At 35.3% G+C, this 11,814-nt stretch overlaps 1 non-coding gene across 1 annotated transcript; it reads right to left on the minus strand.

The window, feature by feature from the left end:
• Window positions 1-730: 730 nt before the first annotated feature.
• Window positions 731-833, minus strand: LOC124091554 (U6 spliceosomal RNA). The gene has a single exon (XR_006851370.1). It is a non-coding gene; the product is annotated as a U6 spliceosomal RNA (small nuclear RNA).
• Window positions 834-11,814: the final 10,981 nt, after the last annotated feature.

An 11,814-nucleotide genomic window follows, 5' to 3' on the forward strand; every position in this document is an offset into this window, starting at 1 on the left:
GTAATGTGCTTTGTAAAGAATTGGTCTATTTCCTACATGCTGTCCAATGTATCAATACAATTATTTATTATCCTTTAAATGCTTGTAGGATCCTTAATCATGATTCCTTTTATGTACAAATGTAACTTCTTTAATTTCTTTTATTACATCGGCCCTACTCAATATGTACTCTCTGCTGTGTCCAGTATCAGCACTGCTTTGAGAGAATATATTAAACTTTATTAAAAGCAATCACTTCAGAACAAATCCATGTACTAATAAACCTCAGGAAAAGATTATTTATTGAAAATGTTCTGCAGAGTTTCTATAATACAATTATAAAATTTTAATGTTTAATTGATTGCATAATTATTGATTAAAGATAAGAAAATGTCAATTACACTATATAGAGTTGAAAAGGGGAAAAGAGAAAAATGGGCAAAAAAAAGAAAGAAATGTTAAGAGAGAAAAATAATAAAAAAAGAAAAAGAAAAAGAAGGAAAAATTGGGGAGGATTTGTGAGATGAACTTGTAATGATAGAGGAAAAAGATAAATCAAAGGAGCAAATGTAAACTTTCCACTAGGGAAGCAAAAATAGAATTATTCCTGTTAATGTCTTGAAATATTAGATGATAAACAGTCAATTAGGTCAAGGGCTGCAATACTGAAAAATATATTGAATAATAGGGAAACATCTATTTAATAAAAATATAATATCTCTAAGATCAAAATTGACATTAGAACTTTTTTTTTAATAGGGAACCCTTCTCAAATTTGCATGTCATTCTTACGCAGGAGCCATGCTAATCTTCTTTGTATCATTTCAGTTTTAGAACATGTGCTGCCAAAGCAAGAACTAAAGCTATTTTTGATATTCTATGCTGAGGTAAGAAGTTTCTTATTAAGTCCTCCTAATTTAGATTTTATCAGGATTTGGGACCTTTAGATGATGCCCACCAATCCTTGGCTTTACCTCTGTTTCCCTAGATGTTGAGGTAGTAATCATACCAGCTCAACTCTCATACAATTATAGAACGCCCAAATCTTTGGTGTGTCCATATACATCCTAACTTTCTGATGGGTCAGAAAGGATTATCCCTAAATGTCTGTGACTTAGCAGTCAATGTAGTGTTTTAATATTGCACGTACTCATCAAGTAAATCTTCAAATATCCAATGCCACTGAATTCAGTGGGGGCTCCCTCCAGTAAGATGTAGCATCTAAACAGCGGTATTGTGGTCTAATTGATGTGATATTGGGTGGCCTGAGGGTGTGTATGGCAGCTGCCCCCTCTGTAGTGCAGAGGTTAAGGTCATTTGGCTTATTTCTGGGCACAGGGGATGGTGACTGGTGGCTGGGATGCTCCTCTGTAAGCCTCTTTGTGTGTGATTGAAGTTCTCTTATGTCTGCTTGGGATTATCCTCAGGAAATGCTTTCTGTGTGTCCATGTGTCTGAATGAGTATTGAGTTAACTGGCAAATCTGGAACTCATAGCTGTGGACCTTCCTAGATGTGTTGGGGCACAGGAGCTACATCCCTGGTCGCTGTGGTTTATTTGCCATCTGGTACATTTTAGTCATCCCAGTGGCCTGAGTCTGTGTGCTTGGATTGTGCTGCATCTGCTGTTTGTCTCTGTTTGGTGTGGTGGCACATGGTGCAGGGCTCATGACTGTTGCTGACTGCTGTGGAATGCTTTCTCCCCTATATGGGGTTCCTTAGAGTGGTATAGTGTTGGTATCTATGTGCAATTGTTAGACCTGTGGCAGTCTATATCACAGAAGTTTCTACTCTGGCTGATAGAGATCACTGGGGAACTAACTCTGACTGGGGTAGCAGATCATTTGATCCTCCTTTGCCAGAGCTCTCACAGAGCTGACAGTTGTGAATTCATGAGCTCCTGAACCCCTCTGCTGGGGCTTTTTTGTATCCATTATCTAAGGGCTTGATGACAGTCTGCATCTGTGGGGCGTGTGAATGCAGGCTCTCTGTGGGTTGTCTATGGCATAGAAGCCTTCAGACTGGCTAATGTAGTTCACTGTGATTTTACCCATCACAATGATTGGAGTGGGGTGTCAGTTGATCTGTCTTTTCCTGAGCTTCTGTGGAGGATTTGAGGAGTTCTGTGTATGATCATAATTTTTTAGGATTAATTTCCTCTTGTAGCTGCTCTACCTTACTCCCCTTGTCCAAGATGAAGGTGGGGTGGTGCTGGGAGTGTGTTTTAGTATCCTTCAGCTAGTAGCGATCTAGTTTCTTTAGGCAGATAACTGACACAACCCAAGTAGTTTCTTAATCTATCCATCAAGTGATGGATACATGGGCTATTTCCATTTTTTTTTTTTTTTTGGTCATATGAATAGTGCTACTACAAACATGGGAGGGTTACTGTCTATTTAACATACTTATTTCTTTACCTTTGCATATATACCCATTAGTGGAATTGCTGGATAACATAATAGCTACATTTTTAATTTTTTGAGGGCCCACAATTCTGTTTACTGTAATGGTGTTAATAATTTAGATTACCAACAGTACCCAAGGAGTTCCTTTTCTCTGCATCTTCATCAGTACTTGGTATCATTTGTATTTTTGATACTAGACATCACGACTGGGGTATTTGATTGCCATTTTATATTCGTTTCCCTGATACTCTTTTATTGGTGTCATTGTCTTGTTTTGAAAAAAAAAACATATTTATATTTATATCCCATTTTTAATTCTGTTTCTTACCTTTTGATATTGATTTCATTTTGGTTAACTTTTATATTCTATAAATCAGCACCTTGTCACATGTATATATGAACAATACTAGACTCCTTGCTGTAGGTTAACTTTGCAGTTGATTGAGGGTTTCCTTTGTTGTGCAGAAGCTTTTTAGTTTGATGCAATCTCATATGTCCATATTTACTTTAATATTCTGTGTTTTGGGTGTCTTGTCCAAAAATTCCTAACCCATTCCCTTGTCCTGAAGCATTTCCCCTATATATTCACCCAGTGGGTTTATGGTTTCTGATCTTACCTTTAAGTCTTTAATTCATTTTCACTTAATCTGTTTAACTGATGAAACATAGGAGTCTAATTTGATTCTGCTTTATGTTGATATCCATTTCTCCTATTATCATTTATTTTTTACAAAATCCTTTCTCCAGTGGTATTATTAACACCTTTGTCACAATTCAGTTTGCTAATTATTGTTGAGCTTACTCCTAAGCTTTCTATTCTGTTCCATTAGTTTTTTTTTTTTCTGTAGTATTTACGCCAATACCATACTGTTTTGATTACTATAGCTTTGTAGGAAATTTTCCATTCATGTAGTGTAATGTCTTCCTGCTTTGTTATGTTTTATAAAAATGGCTTGGTATATTCAATGTTTTGTAGGTATATTTTAATTTAATGTTTTTCTAGTCTTGTGAAGAATACCATTATAATTTAATGATTCCATCGAATATGTAACTCACTTCTGTAACATGGACATTTTAATAATAATAATAATTCTAATTCATGAACAAAGCATGTCTTTCCAATTTTTCTGTCCACTTAACTTTCTTTCACCAATATTCTGTAAGTTTCTTTGTGGTAATCTTCATCTCTCTGTTAAATTTATTCCTAGGTATTCTATTTTTGGTAGCTAATTTAAATGGAATTGTTTTCTTGATTTCAAGATGAGATAATTAACTATATGCAGAAAGCAATGATATTCATTTTGCATGTTGATTTTGTATATAGAAAATATGATAAATGCATTATTAAAAATATACATATTTTTGTTTTTAGTTTTGAAGGTTTAATTTGACTTCTCTGTTTTCAATTTGGATTTTTTTGTGTTTGCATTCTTGAGAAACAATTATATTGCTGTATAATTTTCTTTTGTTTCTTTATTTGTTTTGTGTATCATAATAATGCTGATCTCACAGAATGATTTGGATTCATTCTTTCCTCATTTTTTTTTGTAATAATCTGAGAATTGGTACATAATTTTCCTTAAGTGTTTGGTAGAATTCATCAATGAACTCATCTTCTCCTGACTTTAAGTTTGATAGAGGTTTTATAGTATTCATTCAATATTGTTACTTGTTATTGGCTTATACATGTTTTCTGTTTCTTTGTGATTCAGTATTGGTAATATATTTTTCAAGGAAATTTACTGTTCTTGTAGATTATCAACATTGTTGCCATATATTTCTTAGTAATAATCCATGTTCTGTATTTTTCTGTCATAACATTTATGTTCTCATCTCTGAATTTTATTAACTTGAATCTCGTATCTCTTTTTGTCTGTCTACATATTGATTTGTCTTGTTTAGAAACCAGCTTTTTTTTTCCATTGGACTTTTCTACTGTTTGCTTAGTCTCTGTTTTATTTACTTCTATACTCATATTCATTATTTTTTCCTTTAAGAATTTGTGTTTGTCATGTGTTACTTTCTTCAGATGCAGTGGTAGTCTGTTTATCTCATATCTTAATACTTTCTTTTTTTAAGTGGTAATAAGGATCAAACCCAGAGCCTGTTCATGCTAAACAAGCACAATCAATAAGTTATAATACAACATATCTACTTGTGTTTCCTTTTAAAAAATATCTTTTTTGTGAATTAAAATTACACATAATATAGTAGTTTATTTTGAAATAATCATAAACACCTAGAATATAATTTGTATTTGTTCCTCTTCTACTATACTGCTGTTTCTTCTACTTATGTAAAGGATTTAGAAGGATTTAAAATTACTGCTTTATCCACATACATAAAGGTAGAATTCACTATGGTATACAGCACAATTTGATAAATTTCATTGCACTATTTCTCCCTTTTCCTATCCCCCACTTACTCTCCTTCAATCTCCTTCCATTGCTTTACTAATATCGGTTCTATTATATTGGCTTTCATAACCCATTTTTCATTATGTTGGTCCAGTTTCAACATTCAAGAGAAAAAAAACTGACCCTCAAATTTCAAAGTGTGGCTTATTTAATTTATGATGTTATTGAGTTTAATCCATTCATGCAAATGCCATAAATTCATTTTTTGTGGTTGAGTAAAACTATTGTTTATATATATATATATATATATATATATATATATATATATATATATATATATATATACATACATACCACTTTTAACCCATTCATCAATTCATTGGCACCTGAGCTATTTCCATAACATTGCTATTTTGAATTATGATGCTATAAATATTGTTGTGTCTGACTCACTATAGTACAGTGATTTTAGTTCTGTTGGATATGTACTGAGTACTGGGTTAGCCTGATCATATGGCGCCTCAAGGTCTAGCATTTTGAAGAGTCTCCACTATGCTTTCCAGAGTGGTTGCATTAAATTCCAGTCTGACCAGCAATGTATTAATATACATTTATCCATACATCCTCACCAACATCTATTTTTATTTGTATTCTTCATGATGCTCACTCTAATTGAAGGAGATGAAATTTCAATGTAGTTTTGATTTGCATTCATCTGCCGCAGTCTGGCTGGGCACAATTCAGGAGCCACTTGTCAAAAGAAACGAACTTTATTTTTAGAACCACACAGGCCAAACAAAACAGCTCCTCAGGAAAAACCTTCAGAGCCCAACTGCCACCACCGGCTTCCCACACACCTCTCAACCTCCCCCACTCCTCCTGCTCTTGAGGCCGATTGGCTGGGTCGTGTGGGCGGAGCCAAAGAAGTCCCCCATTGAGCAGCTCCGTAGTCTGAAAGGGCGGGGAAACAGCCCAATGAGCATCACTGCAGAGGAGCCAATCAGCTAGAAGTTGCTGGGGCCGCTGTGAGCCAATCATCAGCTGGCAGTCTGAAAGTTTGCTGGGGCCCCTTTGGCTGTGGCTCTCAACATCTCCCCCTCTCTGTTTAAACAACAAGCATGTGGCTTAGGGACCGTGCCTGCCTTAGGTTGTCCAATAGTACATATGGTCCTCAGATGAGCTGACTTCAAGGCGTCAGCCTCCTGTCTTAGGTTGGTACCACTGCAATTGGATCTTACCCGTCACTGACTACCGGTCCAGTATACAGCCACACCTGTGGATAGGTCTTTGTACCAGCGGGGGGGGGGGGGTGAGGTTCTTTGCTTCACCTCTGTTGGCCCCCAAATTTTAGCTGAACGATCATGACAAGCAGAAGGGAGGAAGATACACCAAGCCAATTGACGCTCCTTTTGGAAAAATTGTACCACCAATGATATCATCAGCAAAAATACCCCAACACTACCACAAGTCGCTGCACCAACAGATAGTTCACAATGCATACAGGTAAGTTCACAATGCATACAAGTGATACATAGTCCAGGCAAGTTCTGCAAGCAGTTCAGTGATGGCTATTGCAGAAGCTGTAGATTGGTTTTATCTTTGTCTTCACCGGCACTGGGATGAAGATAAGAATTCTGGCAATAATGGCTAAAGAAAAAATTATGTAACATTCCAGAAGGCACTAAAAGAAAACAATTTTCTTAACAATTTACATTATCTTGAAGATAATTATTAAATATAATGAAAAGGAAAGGTGAAAGTAAACAAACAGATTTGTTAACCTCCATTTTTGTTCACATATTAAAACAATCCTCAACAGTTGTTTACCCAATTTAAATTAAACCATTTAAGTCACGTGAATAAAAAAAAAAATATTTGGATCCATTTTTTCATGAGCGCTCATCATATATGGTATATGTACATATGTACATACAAACATACAACATAATACACAAGTGTGCACACAACACATAACATAATAGTAAAGGCCTTATAACTTCTTATAAGTGAAATCTCCATTGCAATGTTTAAAAACTCTATAGTCAAAAAAATAGAACTGATCAGCAAAATATTAACCTAGGTCTGTATGAGCTCAAAAAACAAAATAGAACTTCATGATATGGCAAAGGGCAATAATAAAATAGATATTGAAAAAAGCATCCTGGTTCTGTTGCAGATGTAAGAATAGCCAAACTGGAGTTTTGGATATCAGTTGTTATGGATTTGAGCCAAATCATCTTCTTTTTGGTCTGTAGAAATCACTTTAGTTAATCTTTCTGGAATCCAAATCGGCTGCTGTTCTCCCTGTGGAAACACATAAACAGACCCCCGACTCCAGACAATTATTGGGTCAGGACCTTTCCATTGTCCTGTTAGAATATCCTTCCAAAGTACCTTGGGCTTACGTACATTTTTTGGACACATATGCCTTTCTGCAGCATTAAGTCCTGATGAATCCAAATTTAAAAAGTTTAGAGTAAAAAGGGTTATTTTAAGTTTATCTTTGGGGAATATATACCCCTTCCCAATTCCTTCTTTTTGCTTTAATAAGTACATTTTAATAGTTTGATGAGCTCTTTCAACTATGCCTTGTCCCTGTGGATTGTATGGGATTCCTGTTATATGAGTAATGCCAAATGTTGAGCAAAATTGTTTAAAAGAGGTAGAAGTATAACCAGGGGCATTATCTGTTTTTCACTGTTTTGGAACACCCACAGTGGCAAAATTTTGTAAGCAATGAGCTATAACATCTTTAGTTTTTTCTCTGGCATGAAGGGAGCCCATCAAAAATCCAGAATAAGTATCAACTGTAACATGCAAATATTTTAATTTTCCAAATTCTGGCAAGTGTGTGACGTCCATCTGCCAAATATGTTTAGGTATCAATCCTCTAGGATTGACTCCAAGATTAACTTGTGGTAAAAAGGTCACACAATTTTGACATTGTTTTATTATTTGTCTAGCTTGTTCCTTAGTTATTTTAAAACGCTTTTGTAAAGTATTAGCATTGACATGGAACTTTTTATGAAAATTTGTAGCTTGGTGCTGATAACGCCAAGGTCGCGGGTTCGTTCCCCATATGGGCCACCAAATACCGCAGTCTGGCTGGGCACAATTCAGGAGCCACTTGTCAAAAGAAACAAACTTTATTGTTAGAACCACACATGCCAAACAAAACAGCTCCTCAGGAAAAACCTTCAGAGCCCAACTGCCACCACCGGCTTCCCACAAGCCTCTCAACCTCCCCCACTGTTCCTGCTCTTGAGGCCGATTGGCTGGGTCGCGTGGGCGGAGCCAAAGAAGTCCCCCAATGAGCAGCTCCGTAGTCTGAAAGGGCGGGGAAACAGCCCAATGAGCATCACCGCAGAGGAGCCAATCAGGTAGAAGTTACTGGGGCTGCTGTGAGCCAATCATCAGCTGGCAGTCTGAAAGGGCGGGGAAACAGCTCAATGAGCATCACTGTAGAGGAGCCAATCAGCTAGAAGTTGCTGGGGCCGCTGTGAGCCAATCATCAGCTGGCAGCCTGAAAGTTTGCTGGGGCCCCTTCGGCTGTGGCTCTCAACATTCATCTCTTTGCTATAGATGATGAACACTTTCTTTTCATTTACAAGTTGATCATTTGTGTTTCTTCTTTTGCAAAGTGTCTGTTTAGTTCTGTTGCCCTTTATTAACTTAATTAATCATTTATTTGGTGTTAAGATTTTTGTGTTCTTCAAAAAATTTGGCTATTACTCCCCTGTTGAAGCAGCCATTGTTAAAGATCTCACATTCTGTAAGATCTCTCTCCATGGTATTATTTTCTTTATTGTACTGAAGTTTTATAATTGATTGTCTGACTTGTGAATTCTTGTTTTATTACTTGTCCTTGAGGGTCTTATTAAGTCAGTGATTGTGCCAATATGTTAGAGTATTGACCCTGTGTTCTAGCTATTGGGCAATTTCTGGCCTAATTCCTATGTTTTCAATTCACTTTGAGTTGAATTTTGTTCAAGGGAATGATAGGGAGGTAATTTTTATTCTTCTCAGTTTCCCCAGCAAAATTCGTTTAAAAAGCTGTCTTTGTTCCAACATCGTTTTCTGACACTTGCATCAAATACCACATAACTGTATGTATGTGAATTTGTTTCTGTGTCTTCCATTCTATTCCTGTCTGTTTTGATGCCACGACCATGCTGGGTTTTTTCTATCATTCTTTAATGTAATTTGCGATCTGGTATTGTGATGCCTCTAGCATCACTCTTCTTACTCGGGATTTATTTTATTATTCTAAGTCTTTTATTTGTCCAAATGAATTCTAGTGCATTTTTACTATTGGTTTATTTAGTTATATTTAATATTACTATTCATTTTGACCTAATTATAAAAATATAGAACATAATTTTCTCTACTGCACTCCCCAGTGTTTCTCCTTTCTCATCCCTCTTCCCTCCCACATTCCCTTAATCCCTTCCCTCTACTCTACTCATATTTCTGCTATCTACTTACAGGTGTTTTTTTTTTTTTTTTTTTTGAAAGATACTGATTTTTTTTTTTTTTCTGTGAAGAAGGTCATTGGTATTTCGAAGTGGATGCATTGAATTGGTATAATGCTCTTGGTATTATGGCCATTTTGTCAATATTAATTCTGCCTATCCAAGACTATGAGAAGTCTTTTCATCTTTGAAGATCTTGAATTTCTTTATTCAGTGTTCTGTAGATTTTATTGTAGATAGTTACTTCCTTTATCAGATGACTTATCGAGTATTTTATATTATTTATTTTATTGAGATTATTGTGAATGGTTTCCCTGATTTTTTTCTCAGCAGATTAATTATTGGTATACAGGAAAGCCATTTATTGTTGTATGTTGTTCTAGAAAACTGATACTTTACTAAATTTGTTTTATCTCTAGAAGTCTTCTATTGGAGTTTTGGATCTCTAGATATAAGATCAATTCATCAGCAAACCGATAATTTGGCTTTTTCCCATTTGCATTCCTTTAATTTTCTTTTCTTGTATGATTGCTCCAGATAGCTTCATAAACTATATTGAATAGGATTGGTAAGAGTGTAACTCCTTTTTTGCTCCTGATTGTAGAGAAAATACATTAAGTTTTTCTCCATCCAGCCTGATAGTGTTGTAGTGTTTGTCATCCATAGCCTTTTAAATGATGAGGTAAGTTCTTTCTATTCTTAATGGCTCCGGAATTTTTAGCATGAGTGGGGGTTGTCAAATGCTTCTTGTATGCATCTGTGGAGATGATTGTGTGATTATTGTCCCTAATTCTATTCATGTGGTGAAATTATATTTATAGATTTGTGTATAATGAAACAATCTTAAATCCATGGAAAGAAAGCCAGTTGATCATGGTGGACTATATGATTGGTGTAAACTTTTGTTTAGTACAAATTTGCTATATGACATTGTTTTAGTATGTTGTGTCTCCAATTTCATTTGTTTCAATAAACATTTTAATTTCTTTCTTCCTTCCTTTCTCTCTCTCTCTCTCTCTCTCTCTCTCTCTCTCTCTCTCTCTCTCTCTCTCTCTCTACCAGGGATTCAACAACCCAGGGGTGCTTAACCACTGAGCCATATCCTCATCCCTTTTAAGAATATATTATTAAGACAGGGTCTGACTGAGTTGAATAGGGCCTCGCTAGTTGCTGAGGCGTGCTTTGAACTCTTGATCCTCCTGCATTAGCCTCCTGAGTCTCTGGGATTACAGTCATGCGCCACCATGCCTAGCTTTGATTTCTTCCTTTATTCATTGGTTGCTGAAAAATAAGTATTTTAATTTATATGTATTTGTACAGTTTCCAAATATTTGCTTCTTATTGATTTCTACCTTTATTGCATTGTTTTCAGAATAGATACTATTACTCTGTAGTACAGTTTGAGGTCTGGTTTAGTGATGCCACCTGCTTCACTCTTCCTGCTAAGGATTGCTTTAGCTATTCTGGGTCTCTTATTTGTCCAGATCAATTTCATTACTGCTTTTTCTATTTATATGAGGACTACCATTGGGATTTTGACTGGAATTGCATTAAATCTGTATAGTGATTTGGGTAGTATTGTCATTTTGATAATATTAATTCTGCCTCTCCAAGAACAAGGAAGATGTTTCCATCTTCTAAGTTCTTCTTTTTTTTAAGGTTCTGTAATTTTTTTTCTTTAAGGTTCTGTAATTTTCATTATATAGATCTCACTTCTTTCATTATGTTGATTCCCATTTTTTTTGAGTCTATTGTAAATGGGGTAGTTTTCCTCATTTCTCTTTCTGAGGATTTGTCACTTATATACAGAAATGCATTTGATTTATGGGTGTTGATTTTATATCCTGCTACATTGCTGAATTCATTTACTAATTCTAGAAATTTTCTGGTGGAACTTTTTGGGTCTTATATGTATAGAATCATATAATAAGCATATAGTGCCAATTTGAATTCTTCTTTTCTTATATGTATCCCTGTAATTTATTTCATCTGTGTAATTGCTCTGGCCAATGGTTCAAGAACTATGTTAAGTAAAAGTGGTGAAAGAGGGCACCTCTATCTTTTTCTAGTTTTTAGAGGGAATGCCTTCATTTTTTCTTCATTTAGAATGATGTTTCCCTGGGGCTTAGCATAGAAAGCCTTTATAATGTTGAAATATGTTCCTGTTATCCCTAGTTTTTCTAGTGTTTGAACATAAAGGGATGCTGTATTTTGTCAACTGCTTTTTCTGCGCCTATTGAGATGATTATTTTTCTTATCTTTAAGACTATTGGTGTGATGAATTACATTTATTGATTTCCATATGTTGAACCAACCTTGCATCCCTGGGATGAATCCCACTTGATCATGGTGCACAATCGTTTTGATATATTTTTGTATTCAATTTGCCAGAATTTTATTGAGAATTTATGTAGTTATGTTCATTAGAGATATTGGTCTGAAGTTTTCTTTTTTTGATGTTTCTTTGCCTGGTTTTGTAATCTGAGTGATATTGGCCTCATAGAATGAGTTTAGAAATACTGCCTCTTTTTTCTATTTCCTGAAATAAATTGCAGACTATTGCTATTAGTTCTTCTTTAAAGGTCTTGTAGAACTCAGCTGTG

The sequence above is a fragment of the Marmota monax genome, unplaced genomic scaffold (genome assembly GCF_021218885.2).
Source record: "Marmota monax isolate L192 unplaced genomic scaffold, Marmota_monax_Labrador192_F-V1.1 WCK01_AAM20220418_F8-fsc00212, whole genome shotgun sequence".
Classification (NCBI taxonomy): Eukaryota; Metazoa; Chordata; class Mammalia; order Rodentia; family Sciuridae; genus Marmota; species Marmota monax.